Raw genomic sequence first — 9,639 nt, forward strand, 5'->3', positions numbered from 1 at the left:
AACGTGTCGATAGATGGAACAGAGGAGCGTCCTTATTGATGGGTGATGCAGATTCCTTCATTATGACTGATCTGTTTCCCATTCCAGGTTTTTATCCGACCAAAAGCATGCTACCGCTGCTTATAAGGTAGCTCAAATAACACGGAAGACTTGCATCTGCCGGCAAGTATTAAATTCAGCCATTTATCTGCAACCCATCTCCCTTCATACTCTTCCCCCAAGACTGTAGAAGGAGCTGCGTCCATGTCAACATATCAAGGATACAGATGTTTCAACCGAAACACTACTTAGGTGGCTGAGCGACTGCATGTGAATATAGAATTAATAGAACAAAAGCAGCCTAGGTGAAGATGCGGATTGATTAACTGATGACCTGCCTCATGGTTTCAGTAGCAGCAGATCCACGTATACCACCAATTTGAGCCTATCCGATAATGGCTGCAGCTGCGATGAAGACTGTATGCAGCAACCCACAGGGAGGACCTTCCCAGCATCCAAGGTTCATCTCATCAGAATAAAGGGCTGTCGCTCAGGAAATGGACAGAAGCAGCATGAGAACAGCTATGAATCGCTTTAAAATGCCATGGATATAGCTAAAGTTGACTTTAAGGCAAATTAGCTTCAGTCACGGTGTAGTATCATCTAAGCCGTAACACTGATAGAATTCAAATCAATCATTTAGCAGCAGTGTTAGCAGCGTGGTAACGCCATACCTCTTACCTGGCTGAGCATAGGAAAAACACCACGCCTCTGTTCCTGGGCTAAGCATAGCAGAAATGTTAGCAAGAGCCAATTCCTGTCTTTAAAGACAGACTGTGCATTTTATTTAAAGTTAAACACTTCCCTGGCGCACCAAAGTACTTACCTTTAAAACAGACCCATAGAGTAAGACGGAGTTACGAAACTCAGTTCACTTCATGGGGCCAGTTCAATGGCGTGGCTCTTCTTCTACAAATGGGTAGAAGGACGGAAGTAGGCAGAAATGCCTGACCCAGGCAACAGCCCAGCTTTAGTATTCTTAAATCCCTTATTTTAGATTGTTTGTAGTAATCGTAAGACAAACACATTACAGAGACTTTAGTCGTCCTGAATAATACTTTTAAAACATGTCATGTTGCACACATGCCTAAATAGCTTCTTATTTGCACTGCCGTCGTTGAAAACAATGTATTCGAAACTCCACTTGTCCGCCTTTCAGGCTGCATGAACAGTGCTCGGTTTCTGCCCGCTCATCGTAACTCTTCTATTAGATGGCTCTGCTGTAACCCATGCCGCCTATTTCTCCAAGCATAGGCATCGGCATCGAGTCGGGGGTGCTTGAGGCCTGAAGCACCCACTGACACAATGGGCGCGTTCGGAAATAGCGCACTGTGCAATGCAAACAAATGGACGAGTGCGCTCCCGCACTGGGGCCAGTGGGGCGGGGGGGCACCCACTATCACTATCAATTAGCATCCTAAATACCTCATAATAGGCCTACTAAAAATAATTGAGATTCCTGAATGTGCAAGCATCCACCTTATAGCCAGGTAAATCATTTATTTGAACAGCAGGATCAATTAGTTTATAGGTAGTTAGCATGAAACAATGGCATGATATTGATTCCTCCAGCCAAAATAAAAATAATAATATCCAGCATGGCTCTGCCCAACATTAGGTGCATGATACGGTACAATTCACACTGAAATATTCCTTGGGACCCAGGTGCCATGTGGGCCTATGCAACCAAGAGCTCTCTCAGATCATTCTGATCAGAGAACTTGTGTTGCCATATTGGAAGAGACAAGCAGCTGGGTCAACGAAAACAAGCCACAAAACTATCTTGAATCATTATGAAAACAATCCAACAACATCAAATAAGTTTATCATCATATAAAATTGAGGGTGCCTCGAATGAACCGCGGGTTTAAACAACAACGTTGACCCGGCAAGTGACTTAAAAAACAAGCCCAAGACGCTTTTAATGTGCAGACGTGGCAACATGCCTGACAGACGTGATGCGGACATACTCAGAGTAATCTAGTAATAGTGGCGACATTAGTGTTGACTCACTTGGCAACAATGGAATGCGGAAGTGCCCGTTCTATCTCAAGGGATAGTTCCAGCCAAGGAACAATGTTGGAACTATACAAAGCGTGTTGCCACTCTCCTACTCTACACTGTGGACAAATGCATGCTTTTAATCCCGTTGCCTTGAATCTATATTACGTCCACATATTGACTAGTAGCAGCCAAGACAAGAATGCGCACCAAGCGTGACCAGTCATAAAACTGATTATAAACTTTGGACTGGATTTACATGTGAAGAACGGCGGAAAGCAGAGCAGACGCAGGTAAGCTGCTTCCTTGACTAGTGCTGTGAGCAGGACAGGACCCGACGTGAAATCATTGGCTAACAAAAAAAAACGATCTCGGTGTGATCGAGGCACAACGATAAAAATGGCAACAGAAGAGGACATTTAGGCAGCAGCTTCAACTTGATCTAGTTATTTCCGTCGGTGAACAAAAGCAGTGCACGTTCTTCCAACCAATTAAACTCACTGACTTACCAGAATGTATGAAGCAACGTTTAGTGCATAGCCTAATCGCCCAGACGCCACAGCAGTGGCGAGACTGTTGACATTAGCAGCAGTAGTAGAATTGAGCGCTTTGTATACAGCAGCGCACAGTATACAAAAAGCAGCAGCAAGCAAGCCTACTCGCCCGGACGCCACTGTAGCAGTGGCGAGACTGGTGACAGTAGAATTGAGCACTTGTATACAGCAGCACGAGTATACAGTATAGCAGCAGCAGCAGCAGAATTGAGCGCAGGTTGTATGACAGCAGCACGCTGATACAGCAGCAGTGTAAGCAAGCAAGAAGGCAGAGGAATGCAAACCTCTGGTTCAAGTAGCCGGTATGAGATGTGGTGAGTGTGTGATTGGCTGAGTGAATCATGTGGATGAGAGCGTGATGCTGCGGTGGCCCAATTAACAGCCGGCGCGCTGACTGAGGTTCCCTGACTGAACTTGCTCTGCGCATGTCTACGACAGGCGCAAATGCTCATTAGGCTACCAGATATAACTCATAATGCATTAAAATACTGTCCACTAAATGGTTTCATGTTATGCAATTAGTTATATTATGCACTTTATGCCTCTCTATCTTGACTGCAAAAACGCCTTCTCAACTAATAATTTTACCCACCTTGTGATGTGATAAAGATTTATTCTGATTCAGAAAATACTGTCCACTAAATGGTGGCATAGCCATTTCATAGAGTGGACATTGCTTTGCACCATTTCATAGGGGATAGACTAGATTGTCAACATTCAGCCACTGTTGTGACTCACTACTTGGGTCTAATTTAGACCCAGATGTTTCCAACTTTCCATGAAGTTTGTTTATGTGTAGAACCCTACCATACAACTGTGTCCTGCAGTATTTGTGTTCATTAGACTGTCATAGTTTGTGCAAATAACCTAGTATTTAATCACAATAATGTCACGTCACAGGTGACTTATTTACTAACAATGATGAACTAGTTGAGATAACATATTTCACTCCTCAATGGGGGCTGCATGCTAGCATTAATGGTATAACTAACAAAAAGTATCCAAAAGTTACCCTGCTGTTCTTTGTGGGAACAAAGTCCTTTATGTTGATGTTTTTGATCCACATCTGGCGCACTTCATTGTCCTCTGCACGCCCAGGGAATCTGTGGAAACCGTATGGCTTTTGGCATGGACAATCGTCATGATGTAGAGGTTTGTGTTTTTGACATTCAGTTTCTTTCCAGAGTTGGATTTTGCCACTACTGTTGGAGCAGCCATGAACTGCACACGTTCGTCCCGATCTTTTGGGCATCTTTGTAACGTTGTAGAGTTATCAATTAGCGTAACGTGAGCCAACGGAAACAAGACACTTTACATTCACTGTAATGAAAGACGTGCTGGTCTCCCCCGCAGCTATGGCGGCTCCGCCTACAGGAAATACGTAGGCTGCGACCATGAAACCGCTACGGAATCGGTCTATACACACATATCTTAGCAGGAATTTCACTACAATAATCAGAGTATTTCTTATACCCGTTACATATGTACCGTGTGTACAGTGTGTTTCCTTTTTATGAATTGTGCAAATCCATACACATAAATGTAATAATTTATCCTGTCTGGTTGGAAAACAGGTTTACTTTAGGTGACAAAAGTTCTCGGACCTATACACCTACTGTAGAACAATAGTGTGTTGCCTACAGCAACCACAACCAATAATATTGATAATGTTATGAACTAGGTGACACAGAGATTAATTTGTTGTAACTTTTGCAGTGTGTTTATATATATATATACTGTATATTGTAGTACTGTGATTCGGCTTACACATTAGCTATTTATTTGGATCTTTGCTCTGAATTTAAGGACTATACCGACAACCCACCCATGGACCACATATAGACTATCTTATAACAATTTCTCATGCCATATATTTACTGTCTTTGTCTCTGTTAAATGAACAAATAAAATATGTATTATGATCCCATTTTAACTCATTGAACATTCATGAAGCTGCAGCCTGATGACCTAAAAGTCTACTATATCTGTGGTTCTGTGTGGGGGTGTATGTTTGTGTGTCTGTGTGTGGGTGGGTGTGTGCGTGCGTGCCTCTGACTATGTGCACATGTGGTGCACCTCTTTCCCCTCCTAGCTGTGCATTGGGTTACAGTGGTATAGTTTCCTCACTACCAGTTCTGTCTGCCTGTCTGACCAGAATCTAGTAAGAGAGTGGCGACACTAGCGTTGACTCCCATTGTAATGGAACGTGGAAGTGCTCATTCTGTCTCGATGTTTGTAACTATAGCCCATAGAGCCCTGCTTTGCAGCGAGATCAAAGCGTGTCGCCACTCTCTTACTAGATTACTCTGACCTAAATATACTGTACAGGTCCACATTTCTGATGTGGTTCTCCGATGTGAGCTATGGTCATTCGTAGCATTCTTGTGTAGACTCCATCCAGGGCCTTTTCCTGCTGTACTATCTGAGCATCAATGTCTCAGCCCAGAGTTCTCAACAGGCCCGAAAAATGAAAGCCCTAACTGGGCCCAGTTAGTCAAATCAAATCAAATCAAATCAAATCAAATCAAATCAAAAGTTTATTTATAGCACTTTTACAATGACCAAGGTCGAACCAAAGTACAACAAGAACATCATAAAGAAATGAAGAGAAACTAAATAACATTAAACGAAAAGCGCAAAGGGAGCAGGATAACACATTCAATCAAAACAAAAACATTCAAAGCAAGCCAAACAAGCTATCAGGGTATACAGCATTAAAGGACCACTTCACCACTTCAACCTATCTTCATATAATCGGTCCTCACTAATAATCATGAAAACAATGGCGCAATTTTCTTTCTACTTGGTCTGTATCTCATAGGAGGGCTGTGGGCAGTTTAGAAGCCGTCCTCCAGTGACATCATCGATGGGGAATACAAGCTAATAGAAACGGCAGGCTTTCTAGTCCTGAAAAGTTGCAATGCGAAAATTGAAGCCAGCGTTCTCACGATAATGAAAATCTAAAAAAAACTTGTTTAAAAAGAAAATCTGCCTAATGATGATGTCACTGGAGGACAGTTTCTAAACTGCCCACAGCCCTCCTATGAGACACAGACTGAGTAGAAAAGACAGTGTGAACTTCCTACGTTCTGTTGACAGGCATCTTGCCAAACAGGAAGTGCACGTTGCAGCCAACAAGAAACAGATCAAACTTATCATTCAGTCACTTGTCAAGATGAAGTTTACATCAACCTGCGTAATATCATGTGAGTCGTTTTTTTTAATCGGATTTAATCACAATCCGATTTTAGTTTGACTATTAACGTTTAATTTAGTCAAGGCAGAGTATGAAACCCTTTTCATATGGTTTTGTGTTTATATCTGGAACTCCAAGCTGAAATATACATAACGTACACAAACAAAGTCAACCTGAGGTTTTCTCTGTAGATGAAGTGTGTTTAAACTTTAATTTAACCCATTTTGGTGTTGGCATCATGTTATGCTTTAGCTATTGAAAAATAGCAGATCTACAAGCTCGTAGCGCGCAACTCGGTGGCGCGCTACGAGCTTGTAGATCTGCTATTTTTGAAAAATCAACATTTTTAGAATCTGATCTCAGATCAGAATGGAAAACTGTCAGGATGTAGAAGAAGACATTTTTAGAATCTGATCTCAGGTCAGAATGGGTTAAAGTATGGATAAGACAAAGAAGTAGCAAGTATACAAGATAAAGAGAATATCTAAGACAAAACTGCAGAAACTGCGTGGGCTCTCTGAAAACCTGCAATGTATTTATGTACAGTAAATTCCCTGATTCAGTCCAGGTTTGAATGTGTTGTTATAGCAAATGCTATATGCTTTTTATACCAACCACAGATAGCACCTCTGTGTGAACCTATAGAAAGATCTGACCGGGCCTCATGCAAAAACGTTTACAAAATAAATATTTGCAAAATGAGAAATACCTGCATGAAGCTGAACTTGTTGAAGTTTGAACTTGTTTTCTAGTACAAAAAATAGACTTTAGAAAACTATTGTGAGCGATGAGAGAGAGAAGAGAGGAAGAGAGTCAGTGAGAGACGCACGCACGCACGCACGCACGCACACACACACACACACACACACACACACACACACACACACACACACACACACACACACACACACACACACACACACACACACACACAGAAGCTGTTGGGACTAAACTATTATTTGTTATTAAATAAATTTAACTTAAACATATTAAACAGTCAATAATAATCATATAAACCCAATTTAGTGTCATGCATTGCTTTTTCTCAGTTTAATTACCAAATTACCAAAAAGTGGCCCAAATTAGCTGACATCCCCCTATTTATAATTTTATTTTATCGACGGCACGGGTGAGCAGCCGACCGGCCGTCGATCCCAAATGACTCTGGACTCCACATCACGGGAGTGAAGAAGACAAGAAGTGGTGGAAAGGAATAAGTACTATAAAGGATAGTACATAGTAGGATAATACCAATACAAACAAAAGAGGTATTAGCGCACGCTGCACACCAATAGTGAGGATCGAGGTGCATGCTGACCACGGGACGGGAGACAAACTTGTAGGAAGGATCGGTTGCACAGCTCGTAGTCACGAATCACGATACAAAACACTTCTATTAAAGACCAACGTTTCGGCACCTGAGTGCCTTCTCTTCAGGGTATGAAAGAAAGGATACCAATATAATGACAACGCAGGAGAAGAGGAGTAGTGTGGAGGAGGAGAGGAGAGGAGAGGAGAGGAGGAGGAGAGGAGAATAGACTGGAGAGGAGAGGAGAGGAGAGGAGAGGAGAGGAGAGGAGAGGAGAGGAGAGGAGAGGAGAGGAGAGGAGAGGAGAGGAGAGGAGAGGAGAGGAGAGGAGAGGAGAGGAGAGGAGAGGAGAGGAGAGGAGAGGAGAGGAGGAGGAGAGGAGAATAGACTGGAGAAGAGAGGAGAATAGACTGGAGAGGAGAGGAGAGGAGAGGAGAGGAGAGGAGAGGAGAGGAGAGGAGAGGAGAGGAGAGGAGAGGAGAGGAGAGGAGAGGAGGAGAAGAGACTGGAGTGGAGGTAGCCCAAACATTTAGATTCTCGTAGAGGTTTTTTTCTCTACGAGAGTCTAAAAGATAACCCCGCCCCTAACGTCGAAAAGGAACGTTTGTGCCTCAAACTCACTCTTACCTTGTACAAATGCAAAATCTAAGCTGCTTTAAATGTTGCCCCACTTGTTTGTGAGGTGTTCGCAATCAGATTAAACACCGCACATGCTTATTTTTCAATAAAAAAGGTATTTTAATCCACTCTGTTTCTGAATCCTCCATTGTAAATGCGGTAAACGGCGCAACAGAATATTGCCCGCGCCCCTAGCGGCCAGGGTTCTCTTGCGCATTTACAATGGAGAGAAAAGCAAGATGTCCGCCAGATTCCGAGACAGAGTTGATTAAAATACCTTTTTTATTGAAATATAAGCTGTGCTGTGTTTAATCTGATTGCGAACACCTCACAAACAAGTGGGGCAACATTTAAAGCAGCTTAGATTTTGCATTTGTAGAGAGAGATTCGCCAGAATCGAAAAAAAACCTCTACGAGAATCTAAATGTTTGGGCTAGAGTGGAGGGGTGGCGAATATAATCGCACAATACGCGTCGCATTTATATGTGTACAGACGCGACTAAATTCGCCGGGCAAATATTTCGCATTTTTAGGATCGCTTATTCACATCGCGTCGCTAATTCGCCAGTGTGTAATAATAAGTCTGACAGCTAAACGTTTCTAAATGCAGTCCAGTCAACCCTCGTCCGCAAGCGCAGTTCTGCTTCCGTAAAATGCATTGTGAAAACATGGTACTGTCTACTCTGAGTCTCTGACTGCTTTGTAATAATAATAATAATAATAATAATAATAAACTTTATTTGTATAGCACCTTTCATACATAAATGCAGCTCAAAGGGCTTCACAGGGCAGGACACAAAAATATAATACAATAAAACACAAGTAGTTAAAATGATAGAACAATGGCAAAGAACAAAATTGAATATACAAACATAAAATAAATAAATGTATTGTAAGTGGTTGTTTCACCCAATCAACTGTAATTGGTTCTGATACCTTTATTAGTTTAGGGAAACGATACTGTGAAAAGGGTTTAATCCACTGTTTGTGCTTTGTGGACGACTCGACTATCCTGACACGGAACCTCATCTCGGAGCTAAATAAAAGCGTTACAAACGGAGCTAAGTTAACCCATGCTGTCCTCAACGCCACTGTAAAGTAAATGAAGGGTTAACTGTACCTGTGACCGCTGCGTTGCTGCAACAGATGCTCCACGCCAGAAACATGAAGACGTAAAGCAGGGGTATTCAATTAGATTAGGCCGGGGGCCACAACTGTAGAATTATTGTGTGTGGGGGGCCGCACAGTGTGCGCGCGAAGCGCGGAAATTTGTGGGTTCTCAAAATGCTTTTTGTGCTCAAACACGAAGATTTATGTATATTTCCGCACAGTAATGAGCAGGATAATATGTCTATACAGGTATATGCCACCTTAGAATAGATGTAGGCCTAGACCTATTTGACAGTGCATAAACAGCATTGCTTTGACATTAACGACTGGACGGACACACACACACACACACACACACACAAACAGACACACACACACTCACTCTGCTGTGGGCAGTTCAGAAACCCGTCCACGACCACCAGTGACATCATCGTTAGGCAGATTGTTTTTTAAACAAGATTTATTTACGTGAGAATAGTTTATCAGACTATAAAGATCAGATTACATAGAGCAGTGATTCCCAAAGTGGGGTTCGGGGTCCGGGGACCCCCAGGGTCCTGGAGGCAGTTCCAGGGGGTCCCCAGGGAAATGATGGTTTGGAACCAAATGGACCCTTATGGGTCTGTAACTGTAACTGTGTACAAATGGAACCAAATGGACCCTAACAGGGTTTATTATTGTGAGAATGATGGCTTCCATTTTCGCATTGCAACTTTTCAGGACTAGAAAGCCTGCAGTTTCTATTAGCTTGGATTCTCCATTGATGTCACTGTTGGGTGGGTTTCTGAACTGCCCACAGCCCTCCTATGTGA

Source organism: Protomyctophum parallelum (genome assembly GCF_964188405.1).
Source record: "Protomyctophum parallelum genome assembly, chromosome: 13".
NCBI lineage: Eukaryota > Metazoa > Chordata > Actinopteri > Myctophiformes > Myctophidae > Protomyctophum > Protomyctophum parallelum.